We start from the raw sequence: 19,637 nt of genomic DNA, 5'->3' as shown, positions 1-19,637 counted from the left end.
GTCAAGTGGGTTCCCAAGACTACTTCAAGTTCCACTTCATCAAGTACAACTACAACACCGAGGATTCCCATCAAGATGGTGTGGATCCCGAAGAAGAAGAACTAGAGAGTTCTTGAGGGTGACTCCGCCAACATACTTCACTCTTATCATCTTGGCAAGAACAAGTGCAATCAACTTCCACATCTTGCACTAGTTCAAGGAGTCACAAACCCTCTTGTTGGTAAGACAAGGGACAAGGTAACCTAAAAGCTTTCATAGACATCATCTTGTGTGTGCATCACTTTATGTCTATGGATATCCTTGTTTGTTCCTTGTGGGACTAACCCGTGTAGGTATTGAAAGTGCAACTCACTCCAATGGATAGCTTCAAATGATCTACATCAACATTGAGCATCCACATCTTCAACATCTACATGAAGTCATCATCGACAAAACCCAAGGTTAGTTCATCCCTCTTAGGGGGGATCTCACATCTAGGGGGAGCTTTACTCTAAGAATTGAGCTAAAGCAACTCTAATGGTGTGAACACAACAATGCTTTATGTAAAAGTGGTAACCCCACTTGTGCTTAAACGATGAGTATGACCTATGATCAAATGTTCTCATTTGACTCCTAAGTCAATATACTCATATATAGATGACCTAGTCATCGCAAATTGTTTGATAGATGCTAGAATTGGTTGTGCATGCTTTGCCACATATTTCAATTGCCATTTTATTGTGTGAGCATGTTGATTGCATATTTTACTCATTCGAGGACATCCACTTGTTGTTTTGATTGATTGGTTTTCTTTTCTTTTGCCAAGTGGATGGACAAGAATGCCTAAGAACCCTCTCTAGCTATCTATGCTTTTCTCGTCTCAAACTCTATTCATGCTACATCACAAAATTTGATCAAGTTAGATTCGAACCACTCTGTGTGAGGAGCACTCGGAGTCCCCGATTCGTCATAGACTTAAACTTCCAAAACTTCTTTGTGCGTTTCGGTCTGACCGATTCATCCATTTCGGTCATACCGAGATCACTAAGTCGATCTAGGTTTTCAATCTCGGTGCAACCGATTTGAACCTTTCGGTCACACCGAGTTTCAGTAACTGATTGCAGTTATGAAGCTCGGTGCCACCGAGTTGTTCCACTCGGTCACACCGACAGGGTCGGGCTATATATACCCACGGGTCAAAATTTGGAAAACTTTCCGAACCTCCTCGACCCGCGCTTAGCCCACTCTGCCTCCAGGGTCTCTGGATCATCTTCCTCGTCGCCAGTCGCCTCCTGCCGCTGGTCTCCGCCGCCGTCAATGGGAATCATCCCCGTCGTTGCCGCCGTAGCGAGTTCATCGCCGAACTAGGGTATGAACTCGATCACTGTGCTATCCCTATCTGATTCCTAGCACATTGTGTTCGCCATGTATCTTGCCACGATTGAGATCATTCTTATCCAGTCAAAACACTTCGTAGTTTAGTCGTGAATTGAAAATTTAGGGTTAGGTTTCCGCCGAAACCATCTCGGACCCACCGAGTTGTGGAACTCGATACCACCGATTCGGCTCAGGCCATTGCACATGTAATTTTCGGTCTGACCGAGAATTGCAAATTGGTGTGACTGAGTTCAGGACTTTGTGAAACCCTAGCAGTCTCGGTGCCACCGAACTGTGACTCGGTCTGACCGAGTTCACTAGTTTAGGTTCCAACAGCTGCTTCGGTATCACCGAGTTTACAAATCGGTTGATCCGAAATGCTTTCTGTGGAAAACTAAAACTAAGTTTTTGACTCATTCTTTTGCAAAAACCTCTACATTTTGTGATGCTCGTCCACTCTATCTCATCTATATCTATTCATAGGGTCTGCTATCTGTGTTTGCAATATGTCTGATCAGAGTGACAGCCAGAACAGGTCAGAGGAGCAGGTTCACCTGAGTGAGGGCACTAGTCCCTCTAGCAGTTCAGATGATGGTAGCAGGAGCACCCCAAGCAACTTACCCAAAGCTGCCACCAGGGCCAGAAAGAAGAAGACCTCTGAATCTGAGGATGAAGACTATGTGGCAGTTGAGGATGAGGCCACTTCCAAGAAGAAAGTGGTTAAGAAGGAATATAGCACTGCTGCTGCCACCAAGCCAGGCATGAAGCAAAAGGTTCCTGCAAAGAGAATTCCAATGTCTAAGGCTAGAGCATCTACTCAAGTCCCTTTGGGATCTGAACCCAAATAGGCTGCTGCAGAAGGGAAGAAGAGGAAGGAGAGGATCAAAAAGACCACTGCTAGAGTGCTTGGGAGATCCTCAATCATGAGAGATTCTGAAGAGGAAGAGGAAGAAGAGGTTGCTGCACCAGCACCCAAGGCACAAAAGCTGATGGGTGATGCTATAAAGTCAGGGGCTGCAACATCAAAGCCCAAAGAAGCACCCAAAGCAGCCTCCAAGCCCAAGAGTGCACCTAAGAGGAATACCAGGAGTATACCAGCTGCTGAGAAGAACAAGACCCCAGTGCCTGAAGTTGCTGCTGATGAAGATGATGAAGGACAAGTCCTAAGGAAGCTCAAACCCAAAATCCCAGATCACAATGATGCTCATCCAGTAGCTGAGAACATGAAGATAAGGAAGGACTCAGGTCTGAGGCTATGGAGAGAGTCAGATCCATATGCCACCAGGAGAAGGACTGCTGTGGATTACAGGTTCCATACAAAGGAACAACAGGACTTCTATGAGACAGTGTTGCTTGACAAGAAGCCCATAGTGTGTGACATGAGATGGGTCGACTGGGACTACATCAAGGAGAATGAGGATCACTATCCAGGTGTACATGATAGTTTCAAGGCTTGTGGAGTCGTTGAGTTTGTGGCTCAGAAGCTCACAAATGGAATGATGAGCTCATCATGCAGTTCTACTCCATAGCTAATTTCTACCCAGATGGAAGGATTGTCTGGATGTCTGAAGGTACGAGGTACCAGTCCACGGTTGCTGAATGGGCGAAGTTGATCAATGCCCCAAAAGAGAGTGAAGATGACTTGGATTTCTATACCAACAGGAAGAAGGATCATAACACAATGGCACACATGTGCAAGGAGATCCCAGATGCTGCTCTTGAGACACATAAGTTTGGATCTGTACATTACCTTCTGTCAGGCTTGCCAACCATCAACTGGATCCTCAGGCACACTCTCTTGCCAAAGTCAGGTGATCACAAGATGATCAGAGGCCATGCAATTAACTTGCTTCACATCTTTGATGTCCCACAGAAGTTCAAAGTCATGAGCCTAATAGTTGAAACTATCAAGAGGACAGCTGCAGATCAGAAGAGGAGTTGTGGGTATGCCCCACAGATCCAGGAGCTAATCAACTCCAAGATGGGCACTGGTACATATCTGCTGGACAAGGAGCACATGCCTATCTATCCAGACTTCGAGGACAACATTGTGGTTATGAATGAGGATGAACCATCTTCTGTGCACGCACAAGCCAAGAAGGAGAAGGCAAAAACTGAAAAGGCTGCAAGGATGCCAACTACTGAAGAAGCATCTCAGTATCTCCTGAAGAGCAAGCAAGATCAGCTTGGCTACCTGATTGCATCCACTCTGAGGATTGAGAAGGGACTGGCCAACCTGACTCAAAACCAGGAGAGCTTGGAAAGAATCGTGGAGCAAAAATTCTATGACTTGGATGTGAAGGTAACTGAGATTCAGTCTGTTCTGGAGCAACTTCAAGATGATATGCAGGAGAGGAAGGGCAAGATAACCACTGATGCATTTGCCAGAGTGCTTAGAGCTCAGAGGTCTACTGCAGTGCCTGTTCCAGACACTAGAGCCACTTCATCTGCACCAGCTACAGCTTCAGCGCAACCAGCTCCAGCACCACTCCTTCAGCTCCATCCACATCAACTGAAGTCTTCGTCCAAGGAGCCATCTCTACGCCACCACCTGAAGACCAAGCTTGAGAGACGTTTTAGTGCTATGCATTTTCTATGAACTTTTTGGTAACTTGTTGCTAGAGGGGGAGAAACATGTATAGATCACAGGCTTTGAGAGAGAGCATTGCTTTTTATTCTCTCTTGCTTTGGTGGTTGAACTTTGTTTACTTTTGATTGCTTGAGATACTATGCTATTATCTGTGAGACATTGATGATCATGTGGTTGATCATAAGCTACACTTATGCTTGTTAGATGATATTATCTTACTTATCCTTATATGATCATTCACTTTGCTTGGTGATGAGTGCATGTATTCAATCTTTATTATTTTGAGCGCTCCACCAAGATGTATGTGACATGGAAGAGTAACCCATGATCCTAACTCATTGTGCATTTGCAGTCCAAAGCAAATCTTAAGATATGCACAAATTTAGGGGGAGCTCTTGCTTTTCACATACTTCTCAAAGCGACAATATCTTTCACTCTTATTATCATTTGTCGAAGCTTTGATCTATATGTTGTCATCAATTACCAAAAAGGGGGAGATTGAAAGTGCAACTATCCCTGGGTGGTTTTGGTAATTCCTAACAACATATAGCTCATTGAGCTAACATTATTCCAAGATTAATATTTCAGGAAAAGCTCAATGAATGGCATGGCATGGATGAGGAAAGTGGATCCCTCAAAATTCTAAGGACAAAAAGTTTGGCTCAAGCTTGAAGCTCAAGACTCTACATTTTATATTTTAGTGATCCAAGATGACACTGAGTCTATAGGAAAAGCCAATACTATCAAGGAGGGATGAGGTGTTGCTTAATGGCTTGCTTGCTCAAAATGCTTAGTGATATGCTCCAAAATCCTCAACTACCTTCCCACATCCACATATGACCTAAACCAAAAGTCAAACTCGGCCCCACCGACTCTTTCTATCCGGCGCCACCGAGTTTCAAATGTCATAGCCACTGCCACAAACCCTAGGCAAATCGGTCTCACCGATAGGGATCTCGGTCTCACCGAGATGGGATTGTAATCTCTTTGTTTCCCTTCGTAACGTTTCGGTCTTACCGAGATGAGCGATCGGTCCCACCGAGATTGCAATGTAAACTCTCTGTTTCCCTTTTGTAACATTTTGATCTCATCGAGATGAGCGAATCGGTCCCACCGAGTTTACCTGACCAACTCTCTGGTTAGCTTATTACCAAAATCGGTCCCACCAAGTTTGTGTAATCGGTCACACTGAGATTACGTTATGCCCTAACCCTAACCATATCGGTCCTACCGAGTTGCATCTCAGTCCCACCGAAAATCCTAACGGTCACTAGGTTTGCTGAATCGGTCCGACCGAGTTTAACCATTCGGTCCCACCAAGTTTGGCAAATTGTGTGTAATGGTTAGATTTTGTGTGGAGGCTATATATACCCCTCCACCCACTCTTCATTCGTGGAGAGAGCCATCAGAATATACCTACACTTCCAATACACATTTTCTGAGAGAGAACCACCTACACTTGTGTTGAGGTCAAGATATTCCATTCCAACCATATGAATCTTGATCTCTAGCCTTACCCAAGTTGCTTTCCACTCAAATCTTCTTTCCACAAAATCCAAATCCTGTGAGAGAGAGTTGAGTGTTGGGGAGACTATCATTTGAAGCACAAGAGCAAGGAGTTCATCATCAACACACCGTTTGTTACTTCTTGAAGTGTGGTGTCTCCTAGATTGGCTAGGTGTCACTTGGGAGCCTCCGACAAGATTGTGGAGTTGAACCAAGGAGTTTGTAAGGGCAAGGAGATCACCTGCTTCATGAAGATCTACCGCTAGTGAGGCAAGTCCTTCATGAGCGACGACCGTGATGGAATAGACAAGGTTGCTTCTTTGTGGACCATTCGTGGGTGGAGCCCTCCGTGGACTTGCACAACCGTTACCCTCCGTGGGTTGAAGTCTCCATCAACGTGGATGTACGATAGCACCACCTATCGGAACCACGACAAAAACATCCGTGTCTCCAATTGTGTTTGAATCCTCCAAACCCTTCCCTTTACATTCTTGCAAGTTGCATGCTTTACTTTCCGCTGCTCATATACTCTTTTGCATGCTTGCTTGAATTGTGTGGAGATTGCTTGACTTGTGCTAAGATGGCTAAAATCTGCCAAGAACTAAAATTGGGAAAAGGCTAGATTTTTATTTGGTCAAGTAGTCTAATCACCCCCCCTCTAGACATACTTTCGATCCTACACATCTGCTTCAAGTTGTGGAGGCCAGCTGTCCACATATCCGTGCAACTAAAGATCCCTTGTTTCTTTTCGTTCCTCAGGTGCCACCAAATTAGTATAACCAAAGCAGGGAAATCTTTTTTGTAGGTGGCTAAAATGGCAATCGACCAACCAGTCCTCCATGTTTTGAGTCAGCAGAAAAGGAACGAGATCAGTCGGGAAAGTACAAAAACGCAAGGCAAAATCCCAAACCGTAGAAGGAACCGAGCAATGGCAGCATAAAATCACACATTTTTAATTACTCATTTAGTTACCTTTGTGTTTGTACATTTTTATCAAAAAAAATGTGAGTGGGACTCTTATCAATATTGAACGAATATGATTTCCATGGATTTCAGATAAGCTCTACATATGTTGCTAGATCTTGGAATATTTTGCCAACCACAATAGGTAGACGTGTACCATCATATTCTTATGTTCTTTTAGAAAATTAATACTTTCAGGTATCAGGAATACCCAATATGTTATGAATTTGCAGGGCACTGATTTACAGTCTTCGTCAGATGAAACTAGACCTTAATATTCTTCAACAATCATATCTCAAACAAATCATCAACAAATCCCGCAGCAACGCGTGGGGCATCGTCTAGTAAAAATAGATCTCGAAGGCAAATATGATAAAGAAGAGACCCGGGGCCCGTAAATTTCACTAGTGGCTTCTCTCAAGAAAAATAGCATACAGTGGGTAAACAAATTACTGTTGGACAATTGATAGAACTTCAAATAATTATGACAATATCTAGGCAATGATCATTATATAGGCATCACGTCCAAGATTAGTAGACCGACTCCTGCCTGCATCTACTACTATTGCTCCACACATCGACCGCTATCCAGCAAGCATCTAGTGTATTAAGTTCATGGAGAAACGGAGTAATGTAATAAGAACGATGACATGATGTAGACAAGATCTATTAACGTAGGAATAGACCCCATCTTTTTATCCTTAATAGCAACGATACATACGTGCCATTTCCCCTTCTGTCATTGAGATTGAGCACCATAAGATCGAACCCATCACAAAGCACCTTTTCCCATGGCAAGAAAAATCGATCTAGTCATCCTAGCTAAACCAAAGATTCGAGAAATACGAGGCTATAAGTAATCATGCATACAAGATATCAAAAGACTCAAATAACTTTCATGGATAAAAACATACATCCGATCATAAACTCAAAGTTCATTGAATCCCAACAAACACACCACAAAAAGAGTTACATCAAATAGATCTCCAAGAGACCATTGCATTGAGAATCAAAAGAGAGAGGAAGCCATCTAGCTACTAACTACGAACCCGTAGGTCTACAATAAACTACTCATGCATCATCGGAGAGGCACCAATGAGGATGATGAACCCTGTTTGATGGTGTCTAGATTGGGTCTGTGGTTTCTGGAACTTGCGGCGGCTGGAATTGTGTTTCGTCGACTCCCCTAGGGTTTTTGGAATATTGGGGTATTTATAGAGCAAAGAGGCTGTGCGGGAGGCCACTAAGGTGGGCACAACCCACCAGGTCGCGCCTGGCCCCCCAGGGGTGCCCAGGTGGGTTGTGCCCCCCTTGGGGCACCCCTCTCGTACTTCTTTGGCCCATTATGTGTCTTTTGGCCCAGAAAATTTCTTCAAAAAGTTTCGCTACGTTTGGACTCCATTTGGTATTGATTTTCTACGAAGTAAAAAATAGCAACTGGCACTGGGTACTATGTCAATAGGTTAGTCCCAAAAATGATATAAAGTTTCTATAAAATGATTGTAAAACATCCAAGAATGATAATATAACAACATGGTGAAGGAAATATGTCCTAGAGGCAATAATAAAGTTGTTATTTTATAGTTCCTTATATCATGATAAATGTTTATTATTCATGCTAGAATTGTATTAACCAGAAACTTGATACATGTGTGGATACATAGACAAAACATCGTGTCCCTAGTAAGCCTCTACTAGACTAGCTCGTTAATCAAACATGGTTAAGTTTCTTAACCATAGACATGTGTTGTCATTTGATGAATGGGACCACATCATTAGGAGTATGATGTGATGGACAAGACCCATCCGTTAGCTTAGCATATTGATCATTCAGTTTTATTGATGTTGCTTTCTTCATGTCAAATACATATTCCTTTGACTATCAGATTATGCAACTCCCGGATACCGGAGGAATACCTTATGTGCTATCAAATGTCACGATGTAACTGGGTGATTATAAAGATGCTCTACAAGTATCTCCGAAGGTGTTTGTAGGGTTGGCATAGATCGAGATTAGGATTGGTCACTCCGAGTATCGGAGAGGTATTTATGGGCCCTCTCGGTAATGCACATCATAAGAAGCCTTGCAAACAAAGTGAATAATGAGTTAGTTACAAGATGATGTATTACGGAATGAGTAAAGAGACTTTCCGGTAACGAGATTGAACTAGGTATGTGGATACCGACGATCAAATCTCGGGAAAATAACATACCGATGACAAAGGGAATAACGTATGTTGTCATAACGGTTCAACCGATAAAGATCTTCGTAGAATATGTAGGAGCCAATATGAGCATCCAGGTTCCGCTGTTGGTTATTGACCGGAGAGGTTTCTCGTTCATGTCTACATAGTTCTCGAACCCGTAGGGTCCGCACGCTTAACGTTCGATGAAGATTTAGTATTATATGAGTTATGTGATTTGGTGACCGAATATTGTTTGGAGTCCCGAATGAGATCACGTACATGATGAGGAGTCTCAAAATGGTCGAGAGGTAAATATTGATATATAGGACAATGGAATTCAGACATTGGAAGTGCTCCAGAGGGTATCGGGTACTTATCAGGTCACCGGAAGGTGTTTCGGGTACCCCCGGCAATACTATGGGCCATATGGGCCTTGTGAAGGAACACACCAGCCCACAAGGGACTAGTGCTCCCTAGAAGGCTATAGGAGGAGAAGAAGGAAAGGGGGGAAGGGCAAGGAAAGTGTGGATTAGGATTCCCACTTCCTTCCCTCACCCCCCTCTTTCCTTCCCCTTCATGCATACATGGAAAGGGGGGAGGCCGAATTGGGAGGACCCCAAGTAGGATTCCTCCTACTTGGGGAAACCCCTCGACTGCCTCTCCTCCCCTCCAACCTATATATATGTGGGTCGGTGGGGCAACAACATCAATTGTTAGCCATATGCGGCGCCCCTCCATAGTTTACACCCCCAGTCATATTCTCGCGGTGCTTAGGCGAAGCCCTATGCGGATCACTTCACCATCACCATCACCATGCCATTGTGTTGACGGAACTCATCTACTTCCTCAACACCTTGTTGGATCAAGAAGGCGAGGGATGTCATCACGCTGAACGTGTGCAGAACTCGGAGGTGCCGTACGTTCGGTGCTTGATCGGTAGGAGCTAGAAGAAGTTCGACTACATCAACCTGAAGGAAATATGCCCTAGAGGCAATAATAAAGTTGTTATTTATATTTCCTTATATCATGATAAATGTTTATTATTCATGCTAGAATTGTATTAACCGGAAACTTAGTACATGCGAGAATACATAGACAAAATAGAGTGTCCCTAGTATGCCTCTACTTGACTAGCTCGTTAATCAAAGATGGTTAAGTTTCCTGACCATAGACATGTGTTGTCATTTGATGAATTGGATCACATCATTAGAGAATGATGTGATAGACAAGACCCATCCGTTAGCTTAGCATAATGACCGTTAAGTTTTATTGCTATTGCTTTCTTCATGACTTATACATATTCCTCTGACTATGAGATTATGCAACTCCCGAATACCGGAGGAACACCTGCGTCACAACGTAATTGGGTGATTATAAAGATGCTCTACAGGTGTCTCCGAAGGTGTTTGTTGGGTTGGCATATATCAAGATTAGGATTTGTCACTCCGAGTATCAAAGAGGTATCTCTGGGCCCTCTCAGCAATGCACATCACTATAAGCCTAGCAAGCAATGTGACTAATGAGTTAGTTGCGGGATCATGCATTATGGAACGAGTAAAGAGACTTTCTAGTAACAAGATTGAACTAGGTATGATGATACCGACGATCGAATCTCGGGCAAGTAACATACCGATGACAAAGGGAATAATGTATGTTGTCATTGCAGTTTCACCGATAAAGATCTTCGTAGGAACCAATATGAGCATCCAGGCTCCTCTGTTGGTTATTGACCGGAGATGTGTCTTGGTCATGTCTACATAGTTCTCGAACCCACAGGGTCCGCACGCTTAACGTACGATGACGATTTGTATTATGAGTTATGTGTTTTGGTGACCGAAGTTTGTTCGAAGTCCCGGATGAGATCACGGACATGACGAGGAGTCTCGAAATGGTCGAGAGGTAAAGATTCATATATTGGAAGGTAGTATTCAGACATCGGAATGGTTTCGAGTGGTTCGGGTATTTTATCAGAGTACCGAGGGGTTACCGGAACCCCCCGGGGAAGTATTGGGCCTACATGGGCTTTAGGGGAGAGAGAGGGAAGCCCGCGAGAGGTTACGCGTGCCCCCCTCCAAGGGAGTCCGAATAGGACCAGGAGGAGGGGCGCGGCCCCCCTTTCCCTCTCCCTCTCTTTCCTTTTCCCCTCCGGTAAGAAAGGAAAAAGGAGGGGGAAATCCTACTAGGAGTTGAGTCCTAGTAGGACTCCGCCCATGGCGTGCCCCTCCTGGCCGGCCGCCTCCTCCTCCCCTCCTTTATATACGGGGGCAGGGGGCACCCCAAGGCACATGAATTGTTCTCTTAGTCGTGTGCGGCGCCCCCCCACAGTTTCCTCCTCCGGTCATAGCGTCGTAGTGCTTAGGCGAAGCCCTGCGCAGATCACATCACCATCACCATCACCATGCCATCGTGCTGACGGAACTCTCCCTCGATTCTCTGCTGGATCAAGAGTTCGAGGGACGTCATCGAGCTGAACGTGTGCTGAACTTGGAGGTATCCTATGTTCGGTACTAGATTGGTTGGATTGTGAAGATGTTCGACTACATCAACCGCATTAACCTAACACTTCCGCTTTCGGTCTATGAGGGTACGTGGACACACTCTCCCCCTCTCATTGCTATGCATCTCTGATACGTCTCCAACGTATCTATACTTTTTTATTGTTCCATGCTATTATATTATCTGTTTTGGATGTTAATGGGCTTATTTATACACTATTATATTATTTTTGGGACTAACCTACTAACCCAAGGCCCAGTGCAAATTGCTGTTTTTTGCCTATTTCAGTGTTTCGCAGAAAAGGAATATCAAACGGAATCCAAACGGAATGAAACCTTCGGGAGAGTTATTTTTGGAACAAACATGATCCAGAGGACTTGGAGTGGACGTCAAGAAATCAACGAGGATGCCATGAGGTAGGGAGGCACGCCTACCCCCCTGCCCCCCCCCCCTCGTGGCTCCACCGACCTACTTCTTCCTCCTATATATGTCCACATACCCGGGAAACATCCAGGAGCACCACGAAACCCTATTTCCACCGCCGCAACCTTCTGTACCCAAGAGATCCCATCTTGGGGCCTTTTACGGAGCTCCGTCGGAGGGGGGATTGAGCACGGACGGCTTCTACATCAACACCATAGCCTCTCCAATGATGTGTGAGTAGTTTACTTCAGACCTTCGGGTCCATAGTTATTATCTAGATGGCTTCTTCTCTCTCTTTGGATCTCAATAAAATGTTCTCCTCGATCTTCTTGGAGATCTATTCGATGTAACTCTTTTTGCGGTGTGTTTGTCGAGATCCGATGAATTGTGGGTTTATGATCAAGATTATCTATGAACAATATTTGATTCTTCTCTGAAATCTTTTATGTATGATTTGTTATCTTTGCAAGTCTCTTCGAATTATCAGTTTGGTTTGGCGTACTAGATTGATCTTTCTTGCAATGGGAGAAGTGCTTAGCTTTGGGTTCAATCTTGCGACGTCCTTTCCCAGTGACAGCAGGGGCAGCAAGGCACGTATTGTATTGTTGCCATTGAGGATAAAAAGATGGGGTTTATATCATATTGCTTGAGTTTATCCCTCTACATCATGTCATCTTGCCTAATGCGTTACACTATTCTTATGAACTTAATACTCTAGATGCATGCTGGATAGCGGTCGATGTGTGGAGTAATAATAGTAGATGCAGAATCATTTCGGTCTACTTGTCGCGGACGTGATGCCTATATACATGATCATGCCTAGATATTCTCATAATTATGCACTTTTCTATCAATTGCTCGACAATAATTTGTTCACCCACCGTAATACTTATGCTATCTTGAGAGAAGCCACTAGTGAAACCTATGGCCCCCGGGTCTATTCTCTATTATATTAATCTTCCATCAACTAGTTATTTCTTGTATCGTTTATTTTGCAATCTTTATATTCCAATCTATATCATAAAAATACCAAATATATTTATCTTATTATTATTATCTCTATCAGATCTCACCCTCGTAAGTGACCGTGAAGGGATCGACAACCCCTTTATCGCGTTGGTTGCGAGGTTCTTATTTGTTTGTGTAGGTACGAGGGACTTGCGTGTAGTCTCCTACTGGATTGATAAATTGGTTCTCAAAAACTGAGGGAAATACTTACGCTACTTTGCTGCATCACCCTTTCCTCTTCAAGGGAAAACCAACGCAGTGCTCAAGGGGTAGCAATCTCCTAGATAGATCTTGCGTGGTCGTAGATTTTTTTTTGAAATTGCATGTTACATTCCCCAACAGTGGTATCAGAGCCAGGTCTATGTGTAGATGATATGCACGAGTAGAACACAAAGAGTTGTTGGCGATAATAGTCATACTGCTTACCACCAACGTCTTACTTTGATTCAACGGTATTGTTGGATGAGGTGGCCCGGACCAACCTTACATGACCACGTTCATGAGACCGGTTCCACCGACAGACATGCAACTTGTTTTGCATAAAGGTGGCTGGCGTGTGTCTGTTTCTCCAACTTTAGTTGAATTGAGTTTGACTACGGCCGGTCCTTGTTGAAGGCTAAAACAACACACTTGACGAAAAATCATTGTGGTTTTGATGCGTAGGTAAGAATGGTTCTTGCTAGAAGCCCGTAGCAGCCACGTAAAACTTGTAACAACAAAGTAGATGATGTCTAACTTGTTTTTGTAGGCCATGTTGTGATGTGATATGGTCAAAACATGATGTGATATAAGTTATTGTATGAGATGACCATGTTTTGTAAAAGTTATCGGCAACTGGCAGGAGCCTTATGGTTGTCGCTTTATTGTATGAAATGCAATCGCCATGTAATTGCTTTACTTTATCACTATGCGGTAGCGATAGTCGTATAAGCAATAGTTGGCGAGACGACAACGATGCTACGATGGAGATCAAGGTGTCAAGCTGGTGACGATGGAGATCATGATGGTGCTTTAGAGATGGAGATCAAAGGCACAAGATGATCATGGCCATATGATGTCACATATTTTGATTGCATGTGATGTTTATCTTTTATGCATCTTATTTTGCTTAGTACGGCGGTAGCATTATAAGATGATCCCTCACTAAAATTTCGAGGTAAAAGTGTTCTCGCTGAGTATGCACCATTACTACAGTTCGTCGTGCCAAGACACCACGTGATGATCGGGTGCGATAAACTCTACGTTCACATACAACATGTGCAAGCCAGTTTTGCACACACGGAATACTCAGGTTAAACTTGATGAGCCTGGCATGTACAAATGATGACCCACAAGTGTAGGGGATCTATCATAGCCTTTTCGATAAGTAAGAGTGTCGAACCCAACGAGGAGTAGAAAGAAATAATAAGCGGTTTTCAGCAAGGTATTCTCTGCAAGCACTGAAATTATTGGTGACAGATAGTTTTGTGATAAGGTAATTGGTAACGGGTAACAAGTAATAAAAGGGGGTGTTTGGTTCCCTGCGCTGCATGTGGCTCGCATCCACCATACAAATTTCCGTTGTTTGGTACCCTGCATGGGCTTTTCAGCCTGGCCCAGTGGATGCAAAAAGGGCCTTCTCAGCCAGGCTGAGGGAAACGCAGGGATTGAGCGTAGCTTGCGTGCAGGCGCGTTCTTCTGCCTTTTCTTCTTCCCTTCGTTCACTTCTGACCAAAGACTGCAGCCGCCCTCATCAAGTCGTCGCCATGGCCTCTTCAAGCGCCGCTGCCGTGCCCTTGCCAAGCGCCACCGCTCCCTGGTCAATCGCCGCCGCCGCCGCCGTGCCCTGGTCAAGCGTCGCCGCCGCTGCCGTGCCCTGGTCAAGCGCCGCTGCCGCTCCCTCGTCGAGCGGCACCACCACACCCTCGTCAAGCGCAGCTGCCAGCCACGTCGAGCGGCACCGCCACGCCCTCATCAAGTGCAACCGCCGGCCTAGTCGAGCGCCGCCGCCACACCCTCATCAAGCGCTGCCGTCAGGCCTCGTTCTCCCTCGTCGAGCACCACCGCTGGCCTCATCGAGCCCCGGATCCTGTCGCCCAACACTACTGTGCGATCCCCTTTTCTCCCTGATTTCAGCTACATTCGGAAGAACCTGCACCTCGTACATGCATATCATACAAATTTCACCAAACACTCATCTCGGCCAATCTTGCATCGGCTCAACCAGGTGACACTCGCCCAGCATCCCCCATGCCATGCAGCCAAAAGCTACCCAGGGAACCAAACACGCCCAAAGTGAATAAGGTGCAAGAAGATGGCCCAATCCTTTTTGTAGCAAAGGACAAGCCTGGACAAACTCTTATATAAAGGAAAGCGCTCCCAAGGACACATGGGAATTATCGCCAAGCTAGTTTTCATCATGCTCATATGATTCGCGTTCGGTACTTTGATAATTTGATATGTGGGTGGACCGGTGCTTTCGTACTGCCCTTACTTGGACAAGCATACCACTTATGATTAACCCCTATTGCAAGCATCCGTAACTACAACAGAAGTGTTAAGGTAAACCTAACCATAGCATGAAACATATAGATCTAAATCAGCCCCTTACGAAGCAATGCATAAACTAGGGTTTAAGCTTCTGTCACTCTAGCAACCCATCATCTACTTATTACTTCCCAATGCCTTCCTCTAGGCCCAAAAAATGGTGAAGTGTCATGTAGTCGACGTTCACATGACACCACTAGAGGGATGGCACACTACTGGAATCAGCTTCTTTGCCGTCCGCCATGGCGGACAGCAAAGGCATAGATCACGGACGGCAAACTGTCCGGATGAACGCCTGCCAGCAAAGGCCTTCTTTGCCGTCCGCTTCTTAGACACGGACGGCAAAGGATTACGCCGTCCACCATCCGAGGCCAGCAGACGACAAAGACAGCTGACGGCAGTGCGGTGGCGTGAGAGCCGTTAAGGGGTTAACGGTGCTCTTTGTCGTCTGCTAGCAGACGACAAAGTGCCCAGCTAGGCAGCACTGGGAAGCTGCCACGTGTACAGATATGCCGTCCGCCAGCGGACGACAAAGATGTTTAAATCATTACCATCTGCTGGCGGACGACATAGCTGGTCACTTTGTCGTCAGCCAGAAGACGACAAAATGACCAAATAGGCAGCCAGTGTTCCCAGTTTGCACAGGTGACTGCCACGTGTCCTCTTTGCCGTCTGCTAGCAGACGGCAAAGAGGCTATATATCCCCTGTTTTTATTTAAATCCCATTAATTAGACATGATTTCAAACACAGATATACATGCATACATATCCAACATATCCAACAGCATGTCCAACAACATATTTCATCCAATCCAACAACATAGTTCAACAAAGTCCAACATATCCATATATACATAACCAGAAATAAGTTTCCAACAACATATCCATATAGACATACATATCCAAACAAGTTTTCATAAACAACAAGGAACCACCACAAGAATAGTACACTCCATTAATCCAAGCTTCCTCATGTAAAGCAAATCTGCAAATTGGGAAAGATGAAAGTTAGAAGAAGAAGAAGAAGAAGACTAGTTAGAAGAAGAAGAAGAAGATTTTTTTCTTCTCTTTCTTTTTCTCCTCTCCTCTTCTTTATCTTCTTCTTCTTCTAACTAAGGTAGGTAAAAATGTCATTTTATTGCTAAGCTAGGTAAAAATGCTAAATGTAGGTCATTTTAGAGCTTAGGTAGGTAAATAGGTCATTTTGGAGCTTAGTAAGGTTATTATGTCATTTTCGAGGAAAATAAGCCAAGTCTATATCATTTTGGAGCTAACAAAGATTATCATGCCATTTTTTTACCTAAGTATGCTAAGTATGTCATAAATGAACTGAATAAGCTAAGTATAGCTCATTTTTTTATCTAACTTAGGTAATTATGCCATTTAGGAGGAAAATAAGCTAAGTATCCATTTGTAAAGCAAAACACTAGAGAAAACTTACCCTAATCACAACAAATGTGGTGAAGATCGCAACAAAGGTAACAACTGATCCAACGGCATAATGATACCAAGCCTCATTATCAATGGCATATTTTCTAATCTTCTTAAGCTTCAGGCGCATTGCATCCATCTTCAAGCGCATTGCATTCATCTTCATCTTGTGATCATTGATGACATCGGCAACATACAACTCCAATGTCATCTTCTCTTTCAATTCTTTTAATTTTTGCTTTCAAATACTCATTTTCTTTTTCAACTAAATTTAACTTCTCAACAAGAGGGTCCATTTCAAACCGGTTCACATACCTCCTAGATTAAAATATCTCTATGTCAACTTGATGGCCATAATTGTCATAAATGCGAAATGCAACAAATAGTTATGAAATAGAATTTACCACATCCGAATCATAAAGCGGGCGAGGGTCGACCGGGACGGACATCAAGACCATGGCACTATGTATAAGAAACAATCATACAAAGTAAGAAAATTATAAATACCAACTATATAAATCATACAATCATACAAATAACTATATAAATCAAGTACAACATAAACATTTGAATACCTAATAATCACTATCAGTAATGACGTGCTCTTCATCACCATTAAAAAAGCATCATCATCACTATCGGTAATGACGTGCTCATCATCATCATTAATAAATGCATCATCATGTGGAAGGCCACCTTTACGTAATCATTCAAGCATTGATAGGTCATCTGCAGTAGTAACTTCTTCTTCTTCCGGCTCTTCTTGTTCTGGGGTGAAGTCGGATTCACTATCGTTGTCTACTTCAATGTTCTGGGGTGGAGTAGAGCGGTTCTTGAAACGTTTTTTTGGAAAGACGTGTTTCTTGGAAGAATTCTCCTTTTTCATATGTGTCTTGGTTAATGTGAGGTTCATAATCCTTTTCATTGGGGGGAGGTGGTCTAACACGTGGCGGCACTTCATAAACGACGTCCCAACCACTGAGATTTGGATCACTTTGACAGGCCCACGGTAGATAGAAAGCTTGGGTTACCTGTTGAGCCGTAATATAGACATTGGGAACATCCAAATGGGTGCTTTGTTTGATTTTGACTAGCCCTATATGTTCATGAGTCCTTCTAGTCTCCCTCGGCTGGAACCAATAACATCTGAAGACTACGACGTTTGGTGGGTTTTCACCATAGAATTCAAGTTCATAAATTGCTTCAACTCTTCCATAATACTCGATACCTCCTTCGCCGATAGCAGAGACACAACAATTTGTAGACTTTCGGTCGGCCATAGATAGCTCTTTGCCATAGGTACGAAAGCGATACCCGTTGATGTCGTATTTGTCAAATGAACGGACCTTATAGTCAAAACCATTAGCTACTTGTCTCAATTCGGCATCCATAATCTCTGAATTAGCCTACAAGTTTAATACGAAAGGATTGTTGCATTAGTCGCAAATTAGCCAAAGAAAAGAAAGGGTCTAATGGAAATTACCTTTTTTTGAACCAAGAGATGAAACCGGGAAATTCGGCTCCTTGTTTTGCCAGAAGCTCATACTCTTCGACAAAATCCTTTTGGATCACCGCTCCATACGAGAATATGGCGACGTATCGACTGCATCAAATATCCAGGAATAAGAGAAGTTCAAAGGAATTAGAAGTTGTGAAACAATGTACCGAGATCTTACTTGATGTACGGCCGCACTTCTGTTAGGTTGTTGAAGAGATACAGCGAAATGGTCCGCCATTCTTCAACATCGAACCTTACTAGTTTCCAACCACCGACTGGTGCGAGATTCCCTTTGAATAGGCTGAGGTTGGATTGACCCTTTTGAGGTTCGTCAGCATTGTACCGAGGCTTCAGATTATGCAAATGACGATTTTTGGCTTCGTAGTGTGCAGTCACGAAGTTTTCCGCCTCCTCAGTGATGAATGCCTCCGCCATCGATGCTTCTATTCTACGTTTATTTTTACATTTTGCTTGAAGCGTCTTCTACATCCTCTCAGTTGAGTAACACCAATGATTTTGCATGGGCCCCCCAAACGTGCCTCGGTCGGGAGATGCAAAATCAAGTGTTGCATTGGATTAAAGAGGCTTGGCGGAAAGATCTTCTCTAACTTGCAGATCAACTCCGGTACCAACTGTTCCATTTCTTCTAGGAGGCCAGGTGATAGTTCTTTCGCACAAAGAACACGGAAGAAATAGCTCAGCTCTGCCAGTACTAGCCATTCATCCTCAGGATGAAGCCACGCAACATCACCGACATTATGCGCTCAATCCATATGTGCCAATCATGACTTTTTAGACCAAATATTTTCAATTTTTTAAGACTCGCTCCCCTCTTTAGATTTGTTGCATACCCATCGGGGAACATCAACTGCATTTTCACCCACAAAATAATTTCCTTCATAGCTGGCCTTCCAAGATTGAACCATGCCTTTCGCTTCGTCCAGTTGATCCCCTTTCCTTTCGGTTCTTTCATGTTTTGTAACGGTCTATCACATAGCTCCTCTTGATCGACTCTAGCCTTAGTATTATCCTTTCTTTTCCCCTCTATGATGAACAATGTACCAAAAATGGCTTCGGCGATATTCTTTTCAGTGTGCATCACGTCGATGTTGTGTGGGCAAAGGAGGTCTTTGAAGTAAGGCAGATCCTAGAAGCATGTCTTGTGAGTCCAGGCATGTTCCTTATTATACCCCTTGAAATACCCTGGACGCTCTAGATCTGGCTCGAGAGCATTTAACTGATCTAGGGTCTGTTGGCCTGTCAACGCAGGTGATGTAGAGTGTTTGACAACTCTACCTTTGATGAAGTTCTTCTTGTCTTTCCTGAACTTATGGCCAGGATGTAGAAATAGTCTATGCAAGTCGAAGCAACTATACTTGCACCCTGCCGTCAGCCAACGAAACTCAAGAGCTTCCTTGCATGTGGGGCATGGGAACCTTCCATGCACACACCAGCCAACGAATAGCATACGCCGGCAAGTCATGCGTCGAGTACATGTACCAGGCACACATTATGAAGTTCTGTTTGCTAAAGGCGTCGTATGTCTTGAACCCATTATCCCAATCTTCTTTCAATTCGTCCTTAAGCGGTTGCATGTACACATTCATATTCTTCCTCGGATAGTTGGGCCCTGGAATTATCAACGTCAGGAAAA

The sequence above is a fragment of the Triticum aestivum genome, chromosome 6A, assembly GCF_018294505.1.
Source record: "Triticum aestivum cultivar Chinese Spring chromosome 6A, IWGSC CS RefSeq v2.1, whole genome shotgun sequence".
In the NCBI taxonomy this organism is placed as follows: Eukaryota; Viridiplantae; Streptophyta; class Magnoliopsida; order Poales; family Poaceae; genus Triticum; species Triticum aestivum.
This window is presented reverse-complemented; position numbering follows the sequence as displayed.